This window comes from Vombatus ursinus, unplaced genomic scaffold (assembly GCF_900497805.2).
Source record: "Vombatus ursinus unplaced genomic scaffold, bare-nosed wombat genome assembly UNPS02014880.1, whole genome shotgun sequence".
Classification (NCBI taxonomy): Eukaryota; Metazoa; Chordata; class Mammalia; order Diprotodontia; family Vombatidae; genus Vombatus; species Vombatus ursinus.
Window position 1 is genome coordinate 212,758 of NW_020954658.1, and position 16,719 is coordinate 229,476.

General features: G+C 35.7%; 1 pseudogene; it reads left to right on the top strand.

The window, feature by feature from the left end:
• Positions 1 to 8,199: 8,199 nt before the first annotated feature.
• Positions 8,200 to 9,121, top strand: LOC114028364 (annotated as a pseudogene).
• The last annotated feature ends 7,598 nt before the right edge of the window (positions 9,122 to 16,719 follow it).

Below are 16,719 nucleotides of genomic sequence, written 5' to 3' on the forward strand. Positions count from 1 at the left end.
GCATACTCCATTTTAATGTTTGATATGAAGGCTATTTCCATGGGCTAAAAGGCACATTGGCTCTCACTACACCTGTTCCAAAAGAAACAAACAAAAAAACCAAAGTAATGTTGTTGTTTTTCCCCCCAAGGCAATGGGGTTAAGTGACTTACCCAGGGTCACATAATTGGTAAGTGTCAAGTGTCTGAGGTTAGATTTGAACTCAGGTCCTCCTGACTCCATTGCCAGGGCTCTATCTACCATACCACCTAGCTGCCTCCAAACCTAAAGTATTGTTGATCTCCCTTGGTTAGAAAATTCTATTTTGGTTAAGATTTTAAAATGTACTTTTTACAATTTCTTAATTTATATTCAAATCTGTAAGAGGAAATATACTTTTAAAAAGGAAAGTAAACCATGTTGTTTTCCACATAAATTTATGTGCAAATTCTTAGATTGACTGTCTTGATTAATTCAGAGGACCCACCTAAGCAATTATCTTGTCCTCCAGAGTAGGATTATCTTGTCAATCAAAAAGGATTTGATGTTACCTCCTATTCTTATCTGAAAATTCTGTGAGAAACACTCTCTCTGTAAACCTTATGAGAACTCACTAAATTAAATCTATACATAATCTTACATGAGTGGAAGAATGGTATAGTGGATTGAGGGATTACCTCAGTCATGAAGACCTTAGTTCAAGTCCTTCCTTAGACACATATTGGCTGTGTGACTCTGAACAAGTCACTTATCTTTGAAAATTTCTAAAACTATTAATTGGAGTGATTACTATTCTCAAATGTTACAGAAAGTTGCCAGTTTGCATTGTTAAAGGAGAGTTAAATGAGAGTTTTGCATATCAGTAAAATCATTACATAAAAACTCCTAGATCAGGGATGTTCTAGAGATATTTTCCTGGCTAATAATCCGTAGATCATTTCTGCAGTTGTTTCTAGGTTGATGATTGTATGATTCCAGGAACTGCCCAGTTTTGTTCTACAACTGTTGTTGTTCATTCTTTGTTTTCAAAGAGGACCAAAGACATCATGGGGTGATGTCCTGACTTGCCATGTATTGTATTTAAATGAGGCAGAGTTGTCAGCCTCACTCTCTCTTCCAGAGTCATTAAAGTCCAGTGACAGGACAAAAGTCAACACAACTAGCAAATGGACCAGGATGCAGTGGATGAGCTTAGTGTCTTCAATGTCAATTGGAGCTCCACGTGTTCCCTAGCATCTACTTCAGCTGCCTTCATGGCTGCTGGAACATGTTATTCTCATCCACCAATTCTGCTGGGGGAAGTCTTCATATTCTTGGAGTAGACATCCTCCTAACCTCTACCATTAATTTCTTTATGGAAGGATCATCCGTTGTTGCCAGATATTATGGCCAAAATATGTGACAATATATGATCAAATGCAGATATGAAACATTTCTTTTCTGTTTAACCCATAATATTGATATTAAATCTATAGTAGGAATCTATATTTCATTTCTTTTTCTTATTTGTGTTCTGTGTAAGTGAATTTTTAGTATTGTCCCAGAATAGTGGAATTTCTATGGCATGTATCTTATAATTTGATTTTTGTGTTTTTTAATCTAAGTATTGGGGAAGTATTGATTATTTAGACTATTCATACAGTTTGATATTATAGTATGAGATTAACCATATTAATTGTCCAGACTGGATACTTCCAGGGATGAGAAGCTAACTACCTCACAAGGCATCAAAATAACATTTGTATCACTCAAACTATTTCAAAGTTCTTGATTATATTGCATTGAAATGTGCCTCCCTATAAGTTCCTCTAAATCGTAGCCATTAGATCCGGTTACACGTGGATTAAATCAAATTCCTTCTTCACAGGCCAGTCCTCCAATTATCATTCCTGGGCAGTTATCATTCCTGCCCCAAGTCTGGTAAAAAATCCACAGTTTCTGCAATTGTTCTTCATATGACAGAGTTTCCAGAGTGCTGTTTGGTCTTCTATGAAAGCATTTATTTGTCAATGTCTCTTTTGAAAAACTATGCCAAGATTTGAACGCAACATATTAGATGGTATCAGAACTTGCAAAATTAGAACTATTACCCTGTCCTATATGTTATCATTCTATTAATGTGCCCTAATTTTGCTTTAGCTTTTTGACAGATATGCTAGACATTTGGTTTACTTTGAATTTGTAGTCAATTCAAATCCATAAGTTCTTTTTAATGTCAACTTCTGTAATATATTTCCCTATTTTTCTTGTGCAATTGCTTTTTTAAACTTAAGTACAAGTTCTTATGTTTTTTTCCTTTTTCCTTACTATATTTCACCTTGTTGATTTTGCCCACTATTCTATACTTTCTAGACATGGTTTCTAGGGGTTTCCAACAATCATAGTGAGAAATAAACTTGGCTGTCTCAGGGATGTGTTGCCACTTCCCCAGTGCAACCTTACCCAAATGGGGGAGGACTGTGTGAGTTATGGTTTTGAATGAAAGACAGGAGTGTGACATAAAGGTCTTCAGCAGGGCACACACAACACAGGAGAGACTCTTTATTGCTTTCTGGACTCAACTCCATATTTACCTACCAGGTTGAGCATTGTTAAAATTTTCTGGTAAGCTCAGGAATGGGACAAGTCATTGAAATAATAGCTTAGCAACTACTTATTGTCTTGATTACTGTTCAGTTCAGTCTAAATTGCTGAACAATTTTTTGCAAATGGAGACATAATAATAGACATAAATGGCATAGAGAAGAATAATTATGACAGGATCATAAGGAGAAACTAGGATGAAAATAGAAATAGAGAGATGTAAGACAGCAATCTACATAAATTTTAAATTTGAGAAGTGGTGGGGAAGAAAATACTTTGAAAAATTCCTGATTCGAGATAGGTCCTTGCCATTACATTAGAAAGAGGTAGGATTCCAGTCCAGGTCTTCTAATTCCTAATCTGGAAATCTTTCTTTAAAACATGCCAGCATAATTAATCAATTTTCCGGTCACATGATCCAAGGCATGATAGCTAATACCTAGGATGACAGAGATAAGAGACAATAAAATCTCAATAGGCTTATGGGGGGTCAGTTCTAGTGTTGGAATTGAAATCCAGAAGATGAATTCAAATTTTGTCTCAAACACTTACTAATTGTGTGACCCTGGGCCAGTCACTTAACATCTATCTGCCTTAGTTTCCTTATCTGTAAAATGGGGATAAGAATAGTGCCTACCTCCCAGGGTTATTTTGAAGATAAAATGAGATATTATTTGTAAAGTGCTTTGAAAATGTTGAAGTTTTGTATAAATGCTGGTTATAATCATCATCATCATCATCATCATTATCATTTAGTTAAGATACTAAGATCATTTAGAACTGGAATGAATGTTAGAGGAAATCTCCAATTCTCTCATTTTATAGGTGAGAGAATGGATGCACATGTAGTTTAAATGAATTAGCTGTGGTCTGACAAGTAGTGTGCATCAGAGACAAGATTTGAATTGAGGCACTTTGACTCCAGAGTGAGTCCTCTTTACACTTCACCAAGAAACCTCAAGGGATTTTTCATTTCCTGAATACATACACATGGTGGCCAGATAAATACTTCACTTGTAGAAAATTTCATAACGGAGAGTTCTCTTCAGCTGTGAGTCATCCAAGTGTTGAATGAGTTGACTGCTAAGATCACATAAAAACCTCAGTTTCTGTAATTCTATAGCACCCTCATTTATTACTGATGTTCCTGTCTCCTTTCTAGAACAAAGTGTATTTTAGGGCATAATCAATCAGGCATTTATTAAGTGCCTACTATGTGTTAAATCCTGGTCATAAAAATACAAAGAACAAAACATTTCCTACTCTCAAGGAGCTTAGAATACAAAGGGAGGACAAAAAATATAAAGAGAGAATATGTACAGAAATAAATGCAAGGTAGTCAACTGCTAGGTAGTTACGAAGGGAAGGCATTAGTAGTTGGAGAGATTACAAAGGTTTCACACATAACACCTCTTGCAAAGTTGAGGAACATACCTGGTATTGGATACATTGCATGAAGTTCTGTACTGGGCAGATGATAGGTTCTTATAGGCAGCTTTTCTGTGAGAGACTGATGCTACATAGGTGTTTTGCAGAGGTAGGGAACCTGCAGCTTTAAGGTCACATGTGGCCCTGCAGGTCCTCAAGTGCAACCTTTTGACTGAATCCAAACTTTGCAGAACAAATCCCTTTAATGAAAGGATTTATTCTGTAAAACTTGGAATCAGACAAAAGGCCACACCTGAGGACCTGGAAGGCCACAGGTTCCTGACCCCTGCATCCCAAGTTCTTTCAGATGACTCCTCTGAATTGCCCACCCATATAGAGCTTTATTTGAATCTTATTCTATGAACATCAATTGCAGAACAGGGTCAGGTTTGAGGAATGAAGAAAATACTCATGAAGAAAACTTTCAGTCCATCATTATCATGTAATCTGTATATGTTTTCAGCAAAATAATATAGTTTACTGGTCCTCTTTTCTCAGTTTTTCTAATTTCTCTCTCCATTTCTTTTATTTTCCTTTCTTTTTTCTTTACCTTTCTTTTGTTTTACTTGTTTACTCCCATTTTAACCTTCACTTCCTTCTTTTCCTTGCATCAAGTAATTTACAAATTACTCCATCCTAAAACATTTATTGAAAACCTTCTAGAGGGAGATCGCTGAAGCAGGGACTGAGGGGTGCAAGAAAATGAATCCAGCATGCACTTGACTATTTGGATCTTAAATTTTGGTGGGAGATAGGAATGGTAAAGATGAAAAGCAAAATATTGTAGGATAATGTAAATAAGTGCCAAAATCAGGGTGTAGACAATGAATGCTTCAGGAGAGCAGAGGAGGGAGCTATAGCTAAGAGCTGAAGGTGGTCAACGGAGCCTTATGGACAAGCCTCATTTGGTCCTTTTTGGAAGATCAGAACTCAGAGAGAAAGAGTAATGGTGAGCAGATGTTTTGAGGAAGGAAATGCTTTGAGTAAATAGGTTAGAATGAGGAATATTTAGAGAATTGTCAGTTTCAGTTTTGCTAGAGTGGAAGGTTCAGATGGGGTAATAGAAGGAAGCAAGGCTGGACAGTGTAAATACTTACTATAACTTTTTATTCTATCAAATTCTGCTCTCAAATTCCATAGCTGTTCAGTTATATTAATTGGAGCTTCAGCAATGCTTAGATCATTTACTAGGCCTGTGTTCTCAAACTTATTCAATTTGACACATTGACAGGTATGTTGAGGTTCTTCAAACTTTGTAACCCATTGCAAATTCCTAAATACTTAGGTGGTTAGACAGATAAGAGTAGGAGAGTCCATGAAAAAATGACACCAAAGCATTTTAAAATAATGGTGGTAAAAAAACAAAACAAAAAACAAACAAAAAAAGAAATAATGGTGGTGACTAAGAGCTACCATGGGTGCTGACCCAGAAAGTGGTTATCCCAGGATGTGCAGGGAGTATGTGTTTCAAAGATGGTCCTTTGCTGGGAATTTTACATTATATATGTATATATATATATGTTTATACACACACATATATTTACATACATATCACACACAAATATAAAATGTGCACACACGTGTGTTTTAACATATTGATTCACTTTAATTAAGAAAATACATTGACTAAATAATTACTGTATGTTAGGTCATATGGCAGGCCTTCAGGATACATAGACAGCAATGAAACAGTTGCTGCCCTTAAGAAGCTTATACTCTTTGGGAAGAGGGGAAAATATTGCTTGTGCAAAAGTAAGTAAACACAAATATATATAAAGAAACATAAAGAGGGAGAGGCTGCTAAATATTACTGGCATCCAATTAAGGCTTCATTTATTAAATTTTAGGAAGTTGTGCTTGAAATGTGCTATGTAGCAAATGAAAGATTATATGAGGGTGAGGTGAGGAAGAAGTTCATTGTGGACAGGGGGTACCACTTGTTCAAAGATATGAGGATAAGAGATAAAATGCCATGTGTCTGTAATAACAGATGGGGAAAACTGACTGAAATTGTTAGCAAAGGAGAATAATATGATATGTCAGGAAAATGTGAGTGGGAGCTAGAATGTAGATGCTTTAAATGCCATATTGAGCAGTTTATGTTTTGTCTGGAGGCAACAGAGTACCATTTCTTCATTCATTTATTTATTTATCTGTTTGTTTGTTTATCTAGCTATTGGTTTGTTTATTTATTTATTTATTTACATATTTAGTTATCTATTTATTCATCCATTCATTTATCTATCTACATTTATTATTAGTAGTAGTAGTATTAGTATTTTACTAAGGGGATGACATGGTGATATATGAATTTTAAAAAATATCAATTTGATAGTGGTGAGAACCTTGGATTTAAGGGGAGAGAGTTTGGAGGAAGAAAGTTCAATTACGAAACTATTGAGGTAGAATAGGAAAGAGTTGATGAAGGCTTGAACTAGAATAGAGATTGTATTGAATGTAGAAATGGTGATAGATACAAGAGATTTTATAAAGACAGTATTATGAAGACAAAACTTGGTAATTTATTTTATATGAAGTTTGAGGGAGAGGGAAATATCAACGACAAACTCCAAGATTGCAAACCTAGGTGATTAGAAGAATAGGGATGTAATTTATGGAAGTAGAAAAGTTTATAGCAAGTCTTTCAGTCAATTAGTATTTATTAAGTACCTACTTTCTGCCAAGTACTGTGCTAAATCCTAAGGACACAATAAAAGGCAAAAGCAAAACAGCAAACAAACATAAAAGCCAGCTCCCCAATCACTCTCCCTGCAAAAAATCCCAAACACTTCTTTCAAGGACCTGAGAGTATGGGCTTGCAGGGACAGGGGTGGAATATGAGATCCTTTTTAGTCATATGGAGTTTGAGATGCAGGTAGAGCTACTGAACAGACATTTGATAATACAGGATTGGATTTCAGGAGAGAAGTTTTATTTCTAAGACAGTTTTAAATAATTGCGGGTGTCTTGGAATTCATGAACATATTTTATCATATATGGTTCTATTTTGAAAACTGCTTTCTTATGTACTTCTATAATAATGAAAAAATCTCAATTTTTAGATAATTCATCTCAAAAGAAGGAAGATTGTTGCAGTTGAAAAAAATTGTGGTGTCAGCTGTGCCATAATATATACACATATGTGATTTTGAAATAAATATTTTAAATCAATGAATCACAATGAAAGATTATGAATATCCCAAATTTCAAAATATGAAAATCATAGTGTCACAAAATTAGCACACAAACACCTAACTGAAGTTCAATAACCCTCAGCAAAATCATTTATTATCTAATTTTCTTCCATCCTGTCTTTTATCTATTTTCTACTTAGTTATAGATATTTCATTACTTAGATATTATTATTACTGAAAATGCATGGGGCAGCTAGGTTGCACAATGGTTAGAGCACTGGCCTTGAAGTCAGGAGGACCTGAGTTCAAATCTGGCTTCAGACTAAACACTTGACACTCACTAGCTGTGTGACCCTGGGGAAGTCATTTAACCTCAATTGCCAAAAAAAAAAAAATGCATGCTTGTTACTATTTCTTTCTGCATTGCTAAAAATATTACATAATCAAAATAATTAATTTAATAATTTTCATTACTATATCATGACCCTTCTACTAACAACATGACAACTACCTCCATATATAGCTTGTAGCTCTCCAGTCTCCTTTTGATAAAGTCCAAATGTAATCCTCAGCTGGAACCTCTGCCCCATATGATCTCCTCAACAATAGTGGTGATGAAAATAATGTGAAAGCTTCAAGGAAAGTAAAAGAAGGAACTAGTTGGGAACACAATATTGAAAGCATTCCTGGGCTCAATAACCCGTGTAAGTGCTGGAACATTTGTGATTCATGTAGGACCAGGATGATAGGATTGAACTAATTATAAAGTAATAAAGTGACTATGAGATTATTTTCAGTAGGCCTAAAAAGTTGGGTGGTTTTTAAAATCTGAGGTGGAAACCATTTGACTTATACTCCCAATATTTATAAAATAGTGCATGTCAACAGACAAACAAAACTGATAAATAGAAAAACAAAATGTGCTGTGGAGCCTGATGAACAAAGGATTTAAAAAAGAGCCTGTGCTTTCAAGTTCTATTTTGCATAATACAATTTAAGAACAGGAAAATTTTATTGTCATAGTTCTGATTCTCTTTTTAATTTATTCTCTTCAGGTAATACTATATTTAATCCAATGGATGAAGTAAATCATTCTATGGTGTCTGAATTTGTGTTCCTTAGAATCTCTAATACGTAGGCCATGCAACTTTTCCTCCATCTTCTATGTAGCCATTGTACTGGGAAACCTCCTCAAGGTGCTCATAGTGACATCTGACCCTCATCTTCACTCTCCCATGTATTTTCTGTTGGCCAGTCTCTCCTCTATTGACCTGTGTTTTTCCATTGTTGCAGGTCCCAAGATGATTTCTGACTTTTTCCATGAACATAAAACCATATCATTCCAGGGTTGTATCATTCAGATATTCTTCATTCATGTCATGGGAGGAACTGAGATGGTGTTGCTCACTTTCATGGCATTTGTCAGATATGTTGCCATATATAAGCTTCTACATTATATGACCATTATGGACCCAAGAACATGCACTTTTTCTCCGGGTATCTTCTTTGACTCACTGTCCTCATATACTCAGTAATTCATTGACTTTTGTGATGAATTTGCCTTTTACTGGTCCTAGTGAAATTGGCAGTTTTTATTGTAACCTTCTTTGGTTCATTAAATTGGCCTGCATAGACAACTATACTGGAGTTCATGGTCACCACTAATGGTGACTTGATCTTCTTGGGTACCTTATTCTTCTTATTCATTTCCTACATTTATATCCTGATCAGTGTTTAGAAACACTCTTCAAGTGGGTTGTCCAAGGCTTTCTCTACTCACTCAGCTCACATCACTGTGGTGATCCTTTCTTTGGTCTGTGCATCTTTGCCTGTATATGGTCATTCCACATGATGCCAAATGGATGCTTATTGCTATTCCTGATTTTGGTATCACCCCTGTCTTAAATCCTTCCATCTACACATTCACAAACAAGGAGCTGAAGGTGGCAATGAGGAGACTGGGCAGCCAACTACTAAGCTCGGGAAAAATTCCCTAAATCACTGATGAGAAGTGGAACAGGCTTCATGCTCAAACTGACTACCATTTAACATGTGTATGTAGACATTAGATGTCAAGCCAGAAGTTTGGTTAACACCATGTTTTCTTCTAGTGGCCATCAGATTTATCTGAAGACAATTTTACTGGCTTTATGGGGACTTTGGCTGCTACCACATCTGCTCAAACAAGAAACAAATGTAAAATCCTTGTGGATATGTTCCCTGAGTTATAAAAACATTGTAGTTACAATTTTGTAAAATGTTCATTTTGAGATACCTTAATGTAGATTCAAATCTGCACAAAATAAGTTAAAAAAAGAGAAAGACATGTTTTGTTTGGCAATCTCTATGTATTCACTTGTTACCCAGGGGTATTCATCTTACCCTTGTAAGGACAATTATTTTTCTGATCACCACGGATAGGGTAGTGTTTTCTATTTTATTTCAAATGACTAGAGAAGAGAATTTTCACCTTATTAATACTCAGCATGTTATTATATCATAATAAAGATAATGTGAGTGGGCAGCTAGGTGGCACAGTGGATAGAGCACAGGCCCTAGAGTCAGTAGGACCTGAGTTCAAATCCAGCTTCAGACAGTAGCTGTGTGCCCCTAGACAAGTTACTTAACCCTGATTGCCTCCAAAAAAAAGAGATGCCAAGAGACAGCATGTTATGACTAGAGAACTGGTCTCAAAGTCAGAAAGTTTTGGATTCAGGTCCTGCTTCTGACACATTCTGGCTGTGTGATCCTGGGCAAGTCACTTAACATCTTTATGCTCTAAGTGACTTTTTTATGATTATAACTAGCAGAAAAAGAGCTATTCTACATTGGTGGAGAGAGTTTCTTCACATGGACTTCCCTATACCAATAATATCACAGATCTACTCCACATCTCCATATATCCCCCTCTCATGACCTAGATGAGATGTTTAGGGTGAATTGTTAGCTAAAGATCATCAAGGTCTCTTCTAATTCAAAATTCTACCACACTCAGAGTACCCTAGTTTGGTCCTTAAAACACCATAGCTAATTAATGTCTAATTTCTTCAGAGGGAACACCTTTTGTTATTAGATCTCATGGCCAAAGTGTATTTATATTAACGATGAGGAATTTAACTTGTAGTGAGATTCATCCTATACTTAGAATCAATAAAGCATTTCTTTTAAAAAACTGAATTATTTTATAAGTATGAATTTCAATACAGACTTTACTCTTTAGATTTATGAAATTTCTATGAAGCACATCATGTAATTTGTATTGGTGTGTGCTTTAAATCAAAGTCAGGAGGCAGCAGTGATCAAGGAAGCTTGATCGAAGATAAGGTACTATCAGAAATGTGCTGGAGCCAGCTCTTGCTAACTCTCAAGAGATAATTGTTAAATTTTCAATGTGAGCATTTAATGATCCAAAACTGGCAAATGCTTCAAGTTATGGCTTCATTTACTGTTTTGTTAATTGCCTAGGCTTAATAAAATCATTGGGGTGGTGGTGCAGTTAGGTGGCATAGTGGATAGAGCTTTGGCCCTGGGGTCAGGAGGACCTGAATTCAAATTGGTCCTCAGACACTTAACAGTTGTGTGACCCTGGGCAAGTCACTTAACCCTGATTACATCCAAAAAAAAAACCATGGGAACAGTGGTATTAATGCAGGTTAAACCTAAAAGCATATTTTGTGTGCAGATATTTCCACTATCCCATGTTACTCCCCTAGAATAGAGTTCTTGTGTTGAGCATATCTAGATGGAATGCTTTAACAGAGATTATGAGATGAATGAATTCATAGCACTTTTGGAGATGGGCAGATGCAAGGGGATCATAAGGAGGATTGAGTACATAAAAACAATGCTTCACAATTTGTCATGAGTCAAGGATAAATCTTATAGAACTTAAACTCATCTTTGTTTCCAGGTATTTTTTGCTCTACTTGCCACCAAAGGGAGAGTGGAAAGATATTCTTCCATAAACCAAGCATTATTTCAATGAGAAATAAACCTCCAAAAGTTGGGATTAAGTTGGAAAATTTTACTTTCTAGAATTAAGAAGATGATTGATAAAGGGCCATCCTAGGGGTGCAAAATGCTTATTAAATATTGATCTTAGCATTCTAAGTAGTTGTGCTATCAGGACAGACAAGCAAGAGAAAAAAACTGAAGAGACTACATACAAAGAAACTGAGGATCTGAGAGAGCATGAGGTGTTGAAGGACATAGTCAGTAAGTGACAGAGTCAGGAATGAAATGTAGGTCCTCTTATTTGTTTTTCTACTTCCACTGGGCTCCACAGTGAGTTAGTAGAATAGCCAAGACTAGCCTAAGTACTAATTCCCAGCCAAAAATTCTATCACTCTGCTTGATTCTCTACTTCCCCCTCAAGCTCCATCTCTTACTTACATTCTGCATTTGAATCTATGTACCAAACTTTTACAATTGTTATTTTTTTCTGGCAGCTCAGGGAGAAAAAGCAAAGTCTTTCAAAGGCAGAATCCCCAAGGTGGTTATGCTTAGGACTCTCACAATAAAGCTACACCAATTGGTGACTGATCCTTGATGTTCCTGGTAGAGTAATATTTATTCTGTCTAGGTCGTTCTAGGCACACATCCTACAGACACACCAGAAATTTCTGAAGATGTTGCTGTCCATTACCTTTCCTCCAGACATGTAGATGGGTAAGACCAAATTAAAGTTAATGGCATGGAAAGAATCAACCACCTAGTTTCCAAACCATGAGGATTCCATACCATAATGCAATTTGATTATGACAAGAAACCTTCTGCTATGTTTGGGCAAGCCAAGCGTCCTGCAGCACTTTCGTTACCCAATCTACTGTAAGCTGCATTTATAGTGTTCTGTGAAAGTTTAGCAACTATCAGGATCACTTGTGTAGGGACTGATCTTAACCAAAATAAGACTCTTACATGACGTGACAGAACTCCCAGACAGCTACAAACTGAGCTGCTCCCATACCAGACTTAAAACTGTTCTGATTTGGTACCTGGAGGAAAAGTATAGAACAACATATCCAGGGATACTCCAGAATTTATGCCTGATTTGATGCAAGGGGGTTTCTGCCTGATACTTGAAATTAAGAAAATGATTTTGGTGCATATCATAAATTACTAAGATGTGGATCAGAATTTTTTTTATTCTTCTGAAGAAAAATCCCCTTGTTCCTTAACATTATACCAATGTCATCTGGTGATTGTATTGCTCTATACAAAATCCTACAGATCATCTGTGTTCAGTTGATGAGGAATACACTGAAGAGACAGGTTTTGGGGAGATTTCCTTTTAGGGGATGGAGGCTTTGGAAAGAGAGGGATCTGGTTTTGTACTGAGATTATCCAGAAGGCAGGTAAGTGTCAATGTTAGTCTTGTGAGTTATAAAAACCAGATGAACAATAGCTTTAGGAAAGGAGAATGAGGTTGGGATATTGGTAGCCATGGGGATGGTGAGAGAGACAGAATGAGCATAATCACTTTCTTTATACTGAATCTTGAAGGTGATAGATGATGAACAAAATAGCTTCCTATTACTGTGTAGGTACTTCTAGGCACACATCCTATAGACACACTAGAAATTTCTGAAGATGTTGCTGTCCAATGACAATGAAATTTTGTTTGTTCCCTTCTATGTGCTTCTTAGTGTCTCTTGGAACACTGAAGACAAGACTTGAGGCAAGGGGTTTGCATTCATTAGTTGAAGACTGTCCTAAGGCACACATTTATAAGAAGTGTCCTAGAGATCAGCCATTCTTGCCATTGGAGGATTTAACCAAAATATTGGTAGGTATAACTGTCCCATGGAATTTATACCTGTCATCTCAGAATCCTATATCTGGAAGATACTTTCCATAAAAGTTATGTAATTACTGGTCACCAAATTCATAGATTCTCAATTTTTAGGAAGCATGCTCAGATCAAATATCTTTACTAGGAAATCTATGGTATTGTCACGATTCTTTCTTTGCATTTATTATTGCTTGAAATAAGTAACTGCTAATTCAACTATTATCCAATTTAAAAAATAATAATGTTATTTATCAAGTAGGTTTTGGTTCCTCACAGAGCAATAGTGATTTAGCATACACACAGAGACACATAGTGGTACATATACATATGAAAACCTACTGAATTATCTCTTCAGCTCAGAAATAGGAAAGTTCAGTGGAAGAACAGCTTAGTAATCATGTAATGTGACCTTTTTTAATTCTGTTTAAATAGTTAAATCATTTTTGTAGGTATGGACAGATACACAAATGATTTATAAGAGAGGAGTGACTATTAGCAAGGTAGAACCAGAGGCAAAAAAGCTGAAGTGAGAAGTATGAACAATGAGAGTTAAGACATGGATCAATGGAATCAGGAATATTTCAAAAGTATAAATTTTAAAAAGTGCTTGTGCTAATGAAGAGAATAAGAACAGGACCTATAATTTTATTGGTTTAGAGACCTTTTGAATTAGGAAGGCCCCTGTAGCAATGCAGGTCAGTGTCTCCTCTACAAATTAGTTTTCAAGAGTGGCCTAGGGACTTAAGTGACTTGTCTATGGCTCTGGAGACAGTATGTGTCAGAACTGGGACTAGAACCTTGCCTTGGCTTGTAGGTCAGGTCTTTATCCACTACCTACCACTACTTTATGCAGTAAATGAAATGGGAAATTCCTCATTGTAGCTAGGTCTTTGCAAGTGTATTATGAAGAGATTACATTCAAACTCAGATCTCCTAATTCTAAATCTAGAGAGCTTTCCCTGATACCAAATTTGATGACTGTCAAATTGGCAGATGGCAAAAGCCAGAGGAAATGAGGTAGGATCCTACAAGAGCTTGGTGGGCTAGAATGAATATAATTCTATTCAATTTAATTAGAATAAATATAAAGTCCCACACTGTGTTAGAAAATGATAACTTTTTTCCTCTTTATCGTCTAATTTATAAATTACTATATTCTCAAACATTTATAGTGAGGAAAGACAGAAACAAGAATTCATTAAGTGCCTACTATGTGCCAGGCAGTTAAAAAATATCTCAATCGGGGGCAGTTAGGTGGCACAGTAGATAGAGCTCCAGCCTGGGAATCAGGAAGACCTGAGTTCAAATCCGACCTCAGACACTTGACACTAGCTGTGTGACCCTGGGAAAGTCACTTAACCCTCATTGCCTAAGCAAAAAAAATCTCAATTGATCATCATAAACTTTAGAGATAGGTATTATTATTATCTCTATTTTACAGTTAAGGAAAGTGAGGCAGACTGAGCAGTTAAGTGTCTGAGATCAGATTTGAACTCAGTTCTTGCTGACTTTGGGCCCAATGCTTTACCCACTGTGCCACCCAACTGTACCAGTTATGTACTTATCACTGGGAAGGGGGCTGAGGAGTTAGAAAAAGATAGAAAAGATATTCCTTTGAGCACAAAGAGGTTTTGTTTTGTGGGAAGATGTGATACACCCCGTCAAAAGGTAAGGGAAGCATACTGTCCATGAAAAGTTCATACATAGTATGTACAAAAAAGCTTTGGGAACTCAGAGAACAAAGCAATCATTGAGAGTTGGGGGCATCAGGCAAGGTTTATTATTTTCTACTTTTGATGTCTTTGGGGTATATATATATAGGGTGGTATAATGCTGGGTCAAGTGGTGTGCACAGTTCAGCAACATTTTGGGCATAATTTCCTATTGTTTTCCAGAATGGTTGGCCAAATTCACAACTCCACCAACTCTGTCCCAGTGTCCCTGTCTTTTTGCTGTCTCTTCCAACAATAGTAATTTTCCATTTGTTCTCTTTTCCATTCTCATATGTGTTAGGTGGAATCTGAAAGCTGCTTAATTACATTTATCTTATTGTTGACTTGGAACATTTTTATATGGCTATTGATAGATTGGTTTTCTTCATTTGATAACTGCTTATTTATGTCCTCTGACCATTTACCTATTATGGAAGGGATCTTGTATATTTGAACCAGTTTCTTACATATCTTAGACACTAGACCATCAGAAGAAACTCTTTTTTCCCCTCAGTTAACTATTCCCATTATAATTTTACCTGCATCAATTTTGTTTGGGAATGTATTTTTTGATTTTATCAATCACAATTATTCATTTTGTCTCCTGTGATTGTCACTGTTCTCCTCCTGCTCCTCTTAGGAGCTCTTTGCCTCCCAATAGTTATGAATGGTATTCCTTTTCTTGTTCTCTTAATTTAATTATGATGTGAATTTTATATCTAGCTCATGTATTCATTTGTAGCTTATTGTCATATAATGATGTGAGGCATTGGTCTAAATCCAGTTTCTGATAGACTGCTTTCCATTATCCTCAGTAAATTTTGTTGAAGAGTGAATGCTTATTGTTGTACTTGGAATCTTTGGTTTTAGCTAATGGTATGTTACCATGTTCATTTGCTTATATATCTAAACTGTTCCTAATCTCTTCTACTGATTTATTATCGTATTTTCAATCAGTACCAAATGTTTTGATTCTTACTGTTTTATAGTATACTTTGACATATGATACTATTAAGCCCCTTCCTTTCCACTTAAAAAAAATCTTTTGAGATTCATTGACACTTTATTATTCTAGATAATTTTTTTCTTTTTTTTTCTAACTGTATAAAGCAATATTTTGAAAGTTTGGTACAGCATTGAATAAGTACATTAATTTAGAGAGTACTGTCATATTTATTATATTCACTCAGCCCAAAGATGAGCAATTGCTATTTCTCTAATTATAATTTTGTAGTTGTATTCATGTGGAGGGTATCCTAAAAGTATTAGTGCAGTTTTAAGGAATTAAAGCTTAAAATTGCACTGATATTTTTGGGACATCTTTTACTTCATCTCTATACCTTTGTCTCTCTCCCTCTGTTTTTGTTGGGAACACATAGAAAAGCTGATGTAGATTTATTTTATATCTTCTTATTTTGTAAAAGTTATCAACAATTTCATTTAATTTTTGTTAACTTTCTAGGCTTCTCTAAATAGACCATCATGCCATCTCTAAAATATGATATTTTTGTTTCTTATTTATCTATTCTTATTATTTCTACTTCTTTTTCTTGCATTATTGTTTTAGATAACATCTCTATCATATCAAATAATAGTCATAATAAAGGGAATCCTTGCTTTACTTTGGGGGCAGCTAGGTGGCATGGTAGATATAGCACTGGACCTGGAGTCAGGAAAGCCAGAGTTCAAATCTAGCCTCAGAAACTTATTACCTTTGTGTCACTAGGCAAGGCATTTAGCCTATCTTTGTCTCAATTTTCCCATCTGTAAAATGGGAATAATAATAGAACCCACCTGCCAGTGTTGCTGTCAGGATCAAATACATGAGTTAATAATTATAAAGCACTTAGGACAATGCCTGCTAGAAGGTGCTATATGAATATTTGTCTTTATTATTATTACTCCTGATCTTATTGTAAAGCTTCTGGTTTATCCCTATCACATTTAATGCAAATCACTGGTTTTGGATGCATATTGTTTACCATGCCAAGGAAAGGCCCATTTAATTCTATACTTTTTACTGTTTCAAACATGAAAGTATAGAAATTTGTCAGTATCTTTTTCTGCAACTATTTAAATAATCATGTGAGTT